The sequence below is a fragment of the Mesoplodon mirus genome, assembly GCF_964341445.2.
Source record: "Mesoplodon mirus genome assembly, chromosome: 14".
NCBI classification, from domain to species: domain Eukaryota; kingdom Metazoa; phylum Chordata; class Mammalia; order Artiodactyla; family Ziphiidae; genus Mesoplodon; species Mesoplodon mirus.
The window spans coordinates 25,631,541-25,644,328 of NC_138990.1; the positions used below are offsets into that span (position 1 = coordinate 25,631,541).

The 12,788-nt window shown below is 56.6% G+C and overlaps 1 protein-coding gene across 2 annotated transcripts in view; it reads right to left on the bottom strand.

The window, feature by feature from the left end:
• PXDN (peroxidasin) overlaps positions 1-12,788 on the bottom strand; it is a 64,981-nt gene that overhangs the window by 40,461 nt on the left and 11,732 nt on the right. The window lies entirely within an intron of this gene.

Genomic DNA, 12,788 nt, shown 5'->3' on the forward strand with positions numbered 1-12,788 from the left:
CACTGGGGTTCCCCCTCCAGTGACCTCTGAGCTGGAACTCGCTCCCCCGGTAAGGACATTTAGCCCGAACGCTCGGAGCCACAAAGCTCATTCAGTGTGTGAGCTGGAAAAACAAGGCTATTTCATGTGTGCATCTTAACACGGTAAATAAAATTAAATGCAAAAGTAGAAGAGTGGACGGAGGGAGGGCCTGAGCAGCCCAGGAGAGACCAGAGCCTGAGGCAGAAGCCGGCCCAGCAGCGGGAGACGCGCGGACACAGAGCAGGCCTGCGGGGCTCAGGCCGGGGCCAGGAGTGCAGGGACAGGTCTGCTGAGATGCTCACTCCCACCCTCCCCCAGCTTGACTTAAAATCTATCACTTGAACAAGTATAAAAGTCACTGACAACTAAACGCAAAGACCCCTTTCTTGACCAAAGAGTCTTAGAAAAATTAAAATGCCTTCCTCACTGGCTGAACCCCTCCCATCACAGCCCAGCAGGGATCATGATGGGCTGAACTGTGTCTCCCCCAATTCACACGTTGAAGCCGGACTCCCACGGCCTCAGAGCGTGATCTGATTTGGGGATAGAGTCCTTCCAGAGGTGACCAAGTTCCAGTGAGGTCACACGGGTGGCCCTGGTCCAAGACAGCTGGTGTCTTTGTAAAAAGGGGAGATTTGGAGACGGGCACACGGGGGAAGGCCAAGGACTGCGGCAAACCTCCAGAGCCGGGCGGCGGGTGGGCGTGGAGGAACGGCCTGGCTCAGAATCCCCCTCACGGCCACAGAAGGAACCAGCCCTGCCAGTTGACCTTAGATGTCCGGCCTCTGGGACTCTGGGAGAACAGACTCCTGTCCTGTCGGTGGTGCTTCGATAGGACGGCCACAGGAAACTCCCACGGGTATCCTGGGGCAGCACTGGCCCAGGTTACGAATGGACGGCTGTCTTAGGATATTTACTGAGCCCTTTCAGTGTTCATAATCTTTTCAGGAATCTGATTACGTTGACCCGATTCAACAGCCGTAACTGATGACAGAACTGGTTTGAGTTTGCGGTGGAGGCTTCTCGGAAAGCGTTTGTCTGAGTGGCTGAAACCACCCGTGCCTGCATCGGGCAGCGAGGGCCATGCACTGCCTTCGGGCATTTGCTTCCTCGCTCCGGGTCAAGTCCTCGGGACCCAGGAACACGGTCAGCACAGGACCCACACCCAGGTTCACTCTCTTTGGAGGCCCTGTTGCCCAGCAGCACGCTCCCCCAGGACCCCATCTCCCCTGCACAGACAGGCTTGTTTTCTAATAAAGAGTAATTTACGTTCATATTCAGAGCAGAGCACGCGGCCCCCTCGGCGGGGGAGCTGGGAAGGGGAGGGGTGGGGGGCAGATGGGGCCGTGCCCTGGGGACCCTAACGCTCCCCGCAGTCCCTGCTTTCTTCTCCGCTTCAGAGGGCTAAGGTAGCCCCGTCAGCATCTGGCTCTGTCCCCCAAGAGCGTCACCCTGGTCCTTCAAGCCCCCCTCATGCCCGGATCCGAGCGCACCGCCAGGCCCGTCCACTTTCCAGACAAGGCGCAACATCAAGTCCACCTCCTCCTCTTCCTCTGCCACCAATGCTCGGCCAGGCCCGGCCGTGTCTGCAAACCCGACCTCACTCTTGGACTGGACACCGTCCACGACTGCCCAGCCCACTGCTCCCATCGCTGTAACAAAACTCCCGACCGGGATCATGGCGGCCTTTCCCGTGGGCCCCGTCCACCCCTCCTAATGCTTCAGGCCCATGGGCAGCCTGCATGGAGGACCCAGGTCCCCCGACCAGGGGTGCAGCCTGCAGACCTCTAAGTGGACCGTGCAGAGGGGCACCTGTGCCCAGCCCACTGCCAGCACGGGGTGAGGGGCCTTTCATGGCAGCCACGTGCACCTCCATGTGGCCCACACAGTGCATCATAGCCAGGTTGAACTTTCGTTTCCATTTTCTGCAACACATAAACGGTTCCAAAGTGTTATCACTAATAAGTAATTAACTGTTCAACGAGGTGCGACTGGAGGCCACATCCCTGCCCCCCTCACAGTTTCCCCTCCTCCCCGGTCGCCCTTCGGGGTGACTCTACCTCACCCTTCCACTGTTTCCTTTGGAAAATCGAAGCACATAGAACGTGTGTCTATTTCCCTCCTTTTCTTGCACAAAAGGCAGCTCACTGTGAACACACTTTTCGTCCCGGGATACACTGCGGAGCCTCCCGCAGCCTTGTGTGGACACGCCCGCACCTCCTTCCGGGCAGCGACCGCGGCCTGTGCTCGGGCCACCTGGGAGGGCCGCTCCGAGCCGTCATGGGCAGTGCCCGGGACTGGCTCTCTGGACCCATCGATTCACACTGTCGCTGAGGTATTCACAGAATCGATTCCTAGAAAGGAGTGGCTGGGCCGAAGGATAAAGAGGCGTCATGACACCTGACATCTCTGAGCTTGCTAGGTACCCATCACTTCCATAAACACACGTGGTCCCCACACGCCACGCACTGTGGGAGCCCAGCCTCAGAATCTGCCCGGCATCGCACGGGAGCGGGTGACCTGTGGGAACCAGGCCCGGGCACTGCCTTTCATCTCTGCTCCCAGCAGGAGGCTGAGCGGCGAAGGCTCCAGGAGGCTGGAGACGGGGCACAAAGCAGCCCAAGGGCGACTGCACCGTCCAGACAAGGCGGGCAGGAGCCCCCGAGCCCAGGGGCTGGGGCAGCCCGCGAGCAGGAGAAGGTTAAGGGCAGGCTGTGCACAGTGGCAGGGAGAGACAGAGTCGATGGGGGGGGGGGAAGGCCCAGGCGGAGAGGCGTGGCCACCGCTGAGGGAGGGGCCTGGAGGAGTAAAGTGACAGCAGGCGGTCCGGTGACAGTCCTGAGGGCCCAGCGGCAGGCACACGCATCACGCTTCCCACGCTCACCTCCACCTGCCTAGGCACTTGGAGCCCTCGCCAACCACATCCCTAAGGGCTGACTCGGGTGTGTCCGTCATAAACACGGCGCCCAAGCATGGGGTCTCCCAGGCCGGGTCTGAGCAGCGCAGATGTCAGTGGGACCGGACCTCACCCTGCCTATTCCCGCCAGCTATGCTAGGAAGGCAAGGCCCGATGCCCCTCCTTCCGGGCGACCCCAGAGCAGTGTCTGCAGGGAGCAGGCTTGAAGAATGGGTAATGCCACCTCCGGTCACCCTAATACTCGCCCACCGCTCCCCCTAAAAGGGTGGTCTCCCCAAGGTCAGTGCTTCTCTCCTTCGAGGGACGTGCAGGCTCAGGAACCAATGCCCTTGTCTTTGACCCCCGGGCCCCGGGAAGGAGAGAGAGCCTGAACATCACCCCCTCGATGGGAGCTGTGTCTCCAGGTAGGAAAGTGATGGGTCAGGCATTTCTGGCATCACCCACTTCACTGCAGAGTTGGGTTCAACCACGTGCATGACACAGCCACAGGATTCACTTTCAGTCCCCCCCCAAAATCTAGTACTGAAGCTGCTGATTTTTAAAATATAATTTAACTCAGGGCTTCCCTGGTGGCTCAGTGGTTAAGAATCCACCTGCCAATGCAGGGGACACAGGTTCGAGCCCTGGTCCGGGAAGATCCCACGTGCCACAGAGCAACTAAGCCCGTGCGCCGCAACTACTGAGCCTGCGCTCTAGAGCCCGCGAGCCACAACTACTGAGCCTGCGTGCCGCAACTAGTGAAGTCCATGCTCCACAACAAGAGAAGCCACCACAGTGAGAAGTTCGCGCACCACAACGAAGAGTAGCCCCCGCTCGCCACAACTAGAGAAAGCCCGCGCGCAGCAACGAAGACCCAACTCAGCCAAAATAAATAAATAAATAAAATAAATTTAAAAATATATATGTGTGTGTATATATATAATTTAACTCAATTCAGTATTTACTGAGCAGCTTTGAAAAAACAGGGGTCACGGCTAGAAATCACAGAATGTTGATACACTATGATACATGTATTTTTTTTTTTTTTTTTCTTTTTGCGGTATGCGGGCCTCTCACTGTTGTGGCCTCTCCCGTTGCGGAGCACAGGCTCCGGACGCGCAGGCCCAGCGGCCATGGCTCACGGGCCCAGCCGCTCCGCGGCATATGGGATCCTCCCAGACCGGGGCACGAACCCGTATCCCCTGCATCGGCAGGCGGACTCTCAACCACTGCGCCACCAGGGAGGCCCGATACATGTATTTTTATTGGTTTTCATCTCTTCCTCCTTTCACAAAAAATTTGAGCAGCATGAAAAAGTACCCATAAAACAATAGAAGAAATAGCTAAAGGAATGAGGGGGCAAGGAAACAGGACAAATGGAGAAGCAGATGCTGGCGTCGGGATGCAGGTCTGGCTCAGAGTATCCCAGCCGCCAGTGCAGAGACAGCCTGATCAAGCACAAGATCATCAGCTCCAAAGAGCCCTCGGCACACAGCCCGGGAGAAGTGAAGCTTTACCGATGCTAAGACACAGGCAAAGCTTCTCACAAGGGTCCTCACAAACACTGGGCACGTAGGTGTACCTCCCGAGCACAGGTCTCGTGACTGGCTCTGTGTGGGTGCTCCCCGCTCCCTGTACACAATGGCAGACTTCAGCGTGTGATTCGGGCAAGCAGTTATAGAACTTCATCCTGTCCATCCAAGTGCATCCTTCCGGCCTCCGAGGCCTCCCTGGACCCTGATTTGTATCAAGGACTCACTAATCCTCCCAGGAGTGTGTCACCTACAGGTGTCATAGGCACACACTCTCCTTCTTCACTCAAATTACTGAAATTAAAACAGGGACTTCCCTGGTGGTCCAGCAGTTAAAAATCCACCTTCCAATGCAGGGGACGCGGGTTCGATCCATGATCGGGGAACTAAGATCCCACGTGCCGCGGGGCAACTAAGCCCGTGCGCCACAACTACTGAGCCCGTGTGCCACAGCTAGAGAGAAGCCCGCACGCCGCAACTAAGACCCGATGCAGCCAAATAAATATAAAAAATTAATTAATTAAAAAACAAAACAAAAAACCAAGAACAGAAATGTAGGTCAGCAAAGGAAAAAGCAGCATCTGATGGTGAACAGAACGTGGGTCCTGGTCAGAGGTTGGGGAGAGGCCACATGGGGCCAGGTATTCTGGACGAGGGACAGTGACAGAACCCGCACTTGCACCCATCCCAGAGGGACAGCCCTGCTCCAGCGGGATCCGGGGCCTGGACACTCCGTCTCTGCATGTGCAGGGCGCTCTCGGACACCGGATGGTCCAGCGTCCACTGCAACAATGTGACAGCCCATCCCTCCCGAGGACCCAGGGTGACCACGCGTCCTGGCTGCCTGTGAGGCCCCAGGACACAACCTTCAGCCCCACACCTATTAAAAACCGCTTCACTTTCAGGAGTGGAGCCGTCAGGGACCAGAAAGTACAGGTTCTGCCCCTCGTCCTTCTTGCTGTGGCACGAGGTGACCCACAGGTGACCTGAAGGGACGAGCTCAGAAGAGTCACAGAGGTCAGCGGTTGACCCGCCACTGTGGCAAAAGGCCAGGTTGCCGGGTCTGCTTTTTCCTCCCAGTGTGCTGTGGACTTCTGTAAAACACAGAAAACATTATGTCGTCCGATGTGGCAGCAAAGCCCAGTTGCCAGGAAAGCGCCTGGATTTATCGGTGACAGAGCGGCCCTTGTGCGATCAGCTGTGCAGACGGCACTCCGAGACTGGCTTCTTCGGATGACGTCCAGGGCACCAGAGAACAGGCGGGCCCTCCCCCACACAGGAGCCTCGGGGCGCAGGGAGAGGGGCCCCGGCGGAATCGTGCCCCCCGCCCCCGAGGGCTGGCGCTCCCGTCGAGGGGAGCGGGCGTCGGGGTCTCTGCTGACCATCACCTAGAGGACTTCCCTCTGGAGCCCTCCTAGGAGGTGGGTAACGTGCAGGCCCCTGGGCGCCGGGGGTGCCGGGGGAGACCAAGGGGCGAGTCCTTAATTCTCCAGGAGCAGCTCTGAGTTTCCTGCTGCGTCTGCTCTTCCTCCAGAACCTCAGATCCCAGAAAAAGGCCACACGGACAGCGGAGGGACGTGGGTGCTTGCAACACACTTTGCTAAGTGTTTCATTTTTCTGTCGTCTCCCCTTCCAGGATGTAAGCACGTGGAACCAGGGGCCCATCTCTTGGCTCCAGAGCATGGAACCAGCTTGGAGGGGCTCCCTCAGTGCTGCTGACGGACGGACCTGCGATGGGCCCTGAGCTGCTGCCGTCTCCGGGCCAGCGGGTCCTCCTGCGCGGCCGCCTCCCACTCCTGGGGAGGGGGGACTAAAACACAGCTCGGCGGTCGGCAGCCCTTCACACGGGGCGGGGGACGCCCTCCAAGGGACAGCAGCGTCCAAACTCTGCTGGGCCCTCAACCCGCCGCCCCAGCTCAGCGTCCTGAAGGCAGGGCCTGAGTTAGGTCAACTCTTCCACAACCTTCTGATCAACTCGGTAAAGTCTGCTTCACTGAGTCATGTGTATGAATAAAGAGAAAGCGGGAAGGCAAAAATAAGCCATTGTTTTCTCCTGATAGAGAATTTTTAAAACACTGAATGGTTCAAAGCCCAGGACAGAAAACTACTTCAAAAGAAAATGGACTTTGGGAAATAAACCAAGGTATTGATTCATCCAAAGGAAGCACACATGGAAAAGCGTTTACTCCGGTTTTGGTTTTAGGTTTCATACAGCTAAAAAGAGAAGCGAGGAAGAGCTTAGAGTGTTTTGGCAACTGGGAGTGAGAAGTGAGCTCCCACCTCGGGGAGGACCCTGGTTTCCACCTGATGGCCCGCACAGACCACGGGACAGCCAACGTGTCCGTCACCCTGAAAACATCACTGCATCACTGCTGCTGACAACTGAGGGCAGGTCAGTGCTGGGGGGGAGGTGCTCTGGGGACAGCCCTCAGCTAAAAGCGTTCAAGAGATGCACTGCCCCTGCAACCTCTCCAGCCCACCAGGAGTCAGAAGGGAGGAGGCTGCTCATTTGAGGACCATCCGGTTCATCGCCTTGCCACTGCACTCGGACCGCTGGGTCATTTGTTAAGAATCTCCTTGGTGTCACCATCGCCGGGCCCCCAGGGAGCACTCGAGCGGCCCAACTCCAGCCCAGATCCCATCCCTCCCCTCCCAGAACCGGGGAAGGTCCCAGAGGAAGGTGCACCTGGCTGTGCTCCGAGACCAGCCACGTGGGCCCAGGCAGTGCCCCCAGTCCCCTAAAAGGCCGGGCAGAAAGACGGTGGGATTCGGCCCACGCGGTCTCCATGGCAACCCCTCCACTCCGTTGTCACGGCTACGCAGCCGAAGGCGGTGCCAAAGCCAGGGACCTGCTCTGATCATGCACAGCTGTGACCACGCACTGAGGTTTGAAACTCAGAAGACATCAGGAAGCACTACTCTTCTGCCTTCAACTCTTTAAAAATGTAAAACGCAGAGTTCAAAGGATAGCAAAAGCAGGCGCTGGCTGCTCCTGGCCTCGGCCCCGCGTCTGGACAAGGGTGCGGTGGCAGGTGTCTGCCCACCGTCCCAGAAGATTGACTGTTCCTGGGCCTCCTCGTCAGGAGCATCGTTCCGGGCCACGTGCAAATGTAAAGCCTTCCCCCCGCCCCCGCACCGCCTCACAAATGAACAAAATGTATCTACTGGTTCACGCACTGCAGGCTGTGTCCTCTGGGAAAAATGCCCAAACTTCTCCCATGGCTGTTTAAAAAATGAAATCAGTGTTTTTCTTGCTTTCCAGACCAAAAAATGGCCATAACTGTGTACCAAAGACCTCTCTCCCAAGGCCCTTTCACTGCATCCCAGGAAGCCCCCGTGCAGGGGGCAAAGCCGAAGACAGCAGTGCAATTAGGGGAAAAAGCCCCCCTCTGTCTCTCAAGCGAATGAGGAGCCGAAAGAGCAGCCTGGACGAGCGTGAAATCTGTTCTGTCCAGCGCGGCGCGTCAGTGAAAACACAGTGGCCTGATGCCCTCCTAGTGAGCAACAGCCCAGGGAGCAGCGCACACACGAGCAGAACCAGCCCCGGCGTGGGGAACGGAGCGCCCACTTCCGCCGGAGACCAGGAGCAGGTGGGCGCGTCTCCGCGCCGGAGGAACACGGCACAGCGTGGGCGGGGTCTCTGCAACACCGCAGCTCCCCTGTCCCCCGCAAGGGGTCTCGGGGTCTCCGCCGAGCCCGGCTTCGCGCTCCAGCCTGTGGAAGCCCGAGGGGGTGCAGGGGTGAAGACACGGGCCTGGGCCCTGGTCTCACCCTGAGCGGCCACCGTGAGCCTCGCGCCCATCCAAGGGGCCCCGAAAGCCTTCCGTCCAGGTCTCACGTGGGACACGGGAGCAATCTGTGCATGTGTGCCCATGTGTGTCCACAGACACACCTCCTCCAGGCCAGGGCGTCCCGAGAGCTGCTCTGCATAGGTGGATCAGTTTCCTAGTTGGGCACCAGGCAGGTCCAGATTCAAATCCCTGCTCTGCTCTTCCCTGGCTGTGCAATCCTGGACAAATGCCTTGACGTCTCTGATCCTTCCTCGGTTTGCTCATCTGCAGGGTAAGGGGATGATGTCCCTGCCTCTCCTGCGAGGACCACATGAACTGAGACCAGCGAAGCAGGCAATGGGCCGGGGACAGGACCAGAGCAGCGGCAGCGGGCGGGGGGCGGCACAGGTCACACGTGGGCCGAGTGCGCGGCAGCCCCGGAAAGGGACGGGCCACCTCCCGCTGGCGTGCGTGGTGAGCCTTCATCTCACACTCAGAGGAGAGGTTCAGAGAAGGCAATTAACTGGCTTGAAACCACACAGCCCACCTGGGCAGCCCACAGCGGGGCCCGGGGCCTCATCCTCTGCCCCAAAGGCGTGTCCCCGAGACCGCCCTTCCCCAGGCACAGTCCCACCAGCCCCCATCAGTGTGACCTGAAGACATCAGAGCAGCACCCAGCAAGCCCCAGTTTCCACCTGGTGACGATGCAGGTGCGGCTGGAAAGACCTGTGTGATTTCAGCATAGCATCTATATCTGGGACGCCAAAGCCATCCCAAGTCCGTGTCTAGAAACCCGGCCGTGTGAGACTTCCCTCCCACTGCCCATCCCCCAGCAGGTCTCTACCCAGCGTGGAGTCCACAGTGCGTTCCCAGGTCCGATGCCCCCGGATCAGCACAAACACTTTGAGCCGCGGCAAGTGGATGCAACCAGTCCCAGTGGCTTTCCTGACGGGTAACCACAGCAGCAAGAAGAAGGGATGCTGTACCCCACGGGGAAGACTCCACGGGCCAGCTCCGGAGACGCGCCTCATTTACCTGACGGTGAAACTGCTGATGTGGGCAAGTCCTGTTTACAGCGGAGTCTCATGCAGAAGGAATCACAGAATTAGAAGAGCAGCCCGGCTGGACGGGCAGATCAGGAACCACCAGAAGAGAGGCCAAAGCACCTGCTGAAGGGCCTGGTCTCTCCCTGGCTCCGCACGCGCTCAAGGCACCATCCACGCGCACTGGCCCCGACCCCGCGCCCTGCAGGGCTGGTCAGACTAAAAGGACGGGCACCGGCGGCCCAGCATGTCCACAGCTGCCACCTGCCGCCCGGTCCTGGCTCCGCCCCTGACCTGCCACCTGCCGGGCACAGACATCAGCCCACAGCCGTGCTGTGGCCTCACCTGGAAACCAGATGCCCAGTGAGTCAGGACGGAGACCATGTGCCTGGAAGATGGCCACCTCGGGGTGAGCAGGGAGCGGCACACAGGGACCCGCTGACACCACCCCTGGATCACCCACGTGATCTGGGCACAGAGGAAAGCTCACAGACGGAGAAGCAGATGGGACAGGTGGAGGGAGGGGCAGGGTGCTCAGAGGCACACAGGTGTCCTCCTCGTGGAGGGTCAGGGGATCAGTGATACAGAAGTAGGTCCACAGACGCCCTGGGAAGAGACAAAGTTTCTATGCCCAAGGGTTACGGGATGCAGGATAGAAAGTATTTTCCTTACTGTGTTAAAAAATCTTAAATGAACGAAATGAAAATCTAAATCACGCTTATATAATAGCACATAACTAAAAGGTGGGTTTTTTCCTGTCCTTGTTAACTGTAATTTTAAACAAAGTAATCAAGTTTTGGGCTCAAGCAATAAAAATTCATTCAACAACTTGCAGCCTCGAACAGGAACAGAGGCGCCACACCCACTGGCCCTTCTCTGAGAGTCTCTCTCCCGGGCCAGAGGTGCCTTCACGGGCGTCCAGGTGTCCAGGTGTCCAGGTGTCCGCGCTCCAGCCTCCCCACCGGCCCCACCTCTGCCCTCTCGGCTTCCTTGGAGCTCGGAGCCTCAAACGGGCTTTTATGGCTGCCCTGGACCTCCCAGCACAGCCTGCCAGCCTCAGCTCCACTGCTGGCTCTTTATTCCCTTAGTATTTTCTAGTTCCTGTTCCCCAGAGAGACATCTGTCTGAGCTAAGCCTGAGCACAAGTAACTGGCCAGCACGTGGACTGACTGTCTTTGATCTGGTGTCCACCTGATCCAACCAGCTATGGCTGAGAGAACCAGGGTCACGTGACATGCGACATGGACCGGCATCAGTCAGGGTTCCCTGGAGAAACAGAACCAACAGGACGTGTATGTGCGTGTGCGTGTGCGTGTGTGTGTGCGCGCGCGTGCATGTACAGAGAGAGACTGAGATTGGTTTCTGTTAAGGAAAGACTTATTGTGGAGGCCGGCAGGTCCACAATGTGCAGGTGAGCCTGCAGGATGGATCCCCAGGGAAGGGCCGCCATCTGACCCCAGGGCCGTCCTGCTTTTCTTGTCCTAAGTCCTTCCCCTGATGGGAGGAGGCCCACCTGCGCTGTGGAGGGCCACCTGCCACCTGCACACCTACTGACTTCAGTGTTCATCTCCTCTGAAAACACCTCTACAGAAACCTCTGGAATAACGTCTGACCAAATATCTGGGCACTGTGTCCCAGCCAAGTTGACACATAAAACTAACCATCACAGACACCCAGGCGTACTGAGATGTACCCTACTTGTTACAACAAATATTATAATTTACACAATTGAACGGGCTGAGTTTGTTCTTACAGAGACAGACAGAGCTTACTCTTTGAGTTCAGCAAAATAAACGGATAAATCATGTTATCCCACTGGGCGCTCTTCCAAGACTTAGCCAACTGGCAAGCGGACAGTCACAGAACCCAGCAGAAACCAAGCCCAGGAAGTAGATTTCAGGCTCTAGCAAACAGAATGATTTTTGCCTGTTGCTTTTCTAACAGCCTCAAATCAGACTGCGTTGTAGTTACCATCACGGAGGAAATGGATCAAAAACAGAATCAACAAATACTGATACCAAATAGTTACCCTTCACTAAGACGCTCTGGGAGCATCTAACCTAGGAGGCTTCCTACATACACAGATCTTGAGTTTTTAGGAAGACGGGACATGCAAGCCAAGTTAATTACTGAATGAGAACACATTTCTAGGGCGTAAGTCATATCGTTTCATCAACCAGGACAAAAGAAGTGGGGGGCAAATAATAAACCCCAAGGAACTTAAAATGGATGTGTCAGAGGTGAACCCTCAGGAAAGGTTCTGAGGGGAGGGGACACGAAATAGAACCTTGTGAAGGGAGTAAAGGTAGACCTTAGCCGAGGTGGTCCCTCCTGAAATTTCCTCTTCACTTTCATTAAGGGGATCCCACGTTGCCAGCCTGACCCGCCTCACCGGCCTCTCCTTGGCAGGGATGCTGGCGCAGTCCGCTCCCTGTGCCCTGATGTCCAGACTTCTTATGGTCTCACAGTCCTTCTCCAGTGAGAAATCGAGAAGCCTTAATGCAGCGCCCACCATATGTAATGCACTGGGTTATCTCCAGCACCCAGGTACTAGTCCAGCAGGATCCTTGAAAGAACTGAGAAAATAATCACTCCAATCATTTTCTGTTGGGTTTCCTTCTCTCACAACCCAGCTGAGAAAGGCTGCTAGACACGGAACTCTGAGAAACCACAGAAAAATGAGAAGAAGGCTTCTCTAAGACTAGGGAAAATAACGAGGAAGTTGGATTTTAAAGCCAGTGCATTCTGAGTTTAGGAGGAAAGAGGCTTGGGTCTAAGAAAGTTCTTCCCAGGTGACCTCCTTTCTATAACCACCCCCCTCCCCTTGCTGGGCTTCCAACCCCACCCCTGAACCACGGGGGTGGGACGGACTGGGGACAGGTCTGTGTCAGGATAGAGGCGCACAGCCTACACCACAGACTCTGCCTCATGGCAGTGGGGTCTACGCATCTCAGCATCAGTGCCTGACACTTACCAAGGACACCAGAATGGGGGTGGGGAGGGGAGGGACACACAGACGGGCAGATGGATGGATGGATGAATGGATGAAGGCATAGGAGGTTATGGAAGGATAGATGCATGAATGGATGAATGGATGGACAGATGGAAAGGCAGATGGATGGATGGACGGATGGATGGACAGACAGATGGACGGATGGATGGACAGATGGAAGGGCAGATGGATGGACGGATGGGTGGAACGGCAGATGGATGGATGGATGGGTGGAGAGATGCGTGGGTGAGTGGATGGAAGGGGTGACACAGGCATTGACCTAAGAAAATCACACATCAAAATAACATGCACAAGAAAACAAATGCTCAGGATTAATATTTGGCCACCCGTTGCCATGCCAATACAAACATCCCACATGTTTGAATAAGTAACAACGATGACTAACTGCATCCACTTTAATTGCTATTTTTAAAAGTTAAAGTGCTGCTTAGCTGGTTATGGATTTTTAGAAATATTGTTTCACTCCAGGAAGTGACAAGTTTAATCTAGGCTCTTCCCCTAAAGGAAGCTGTG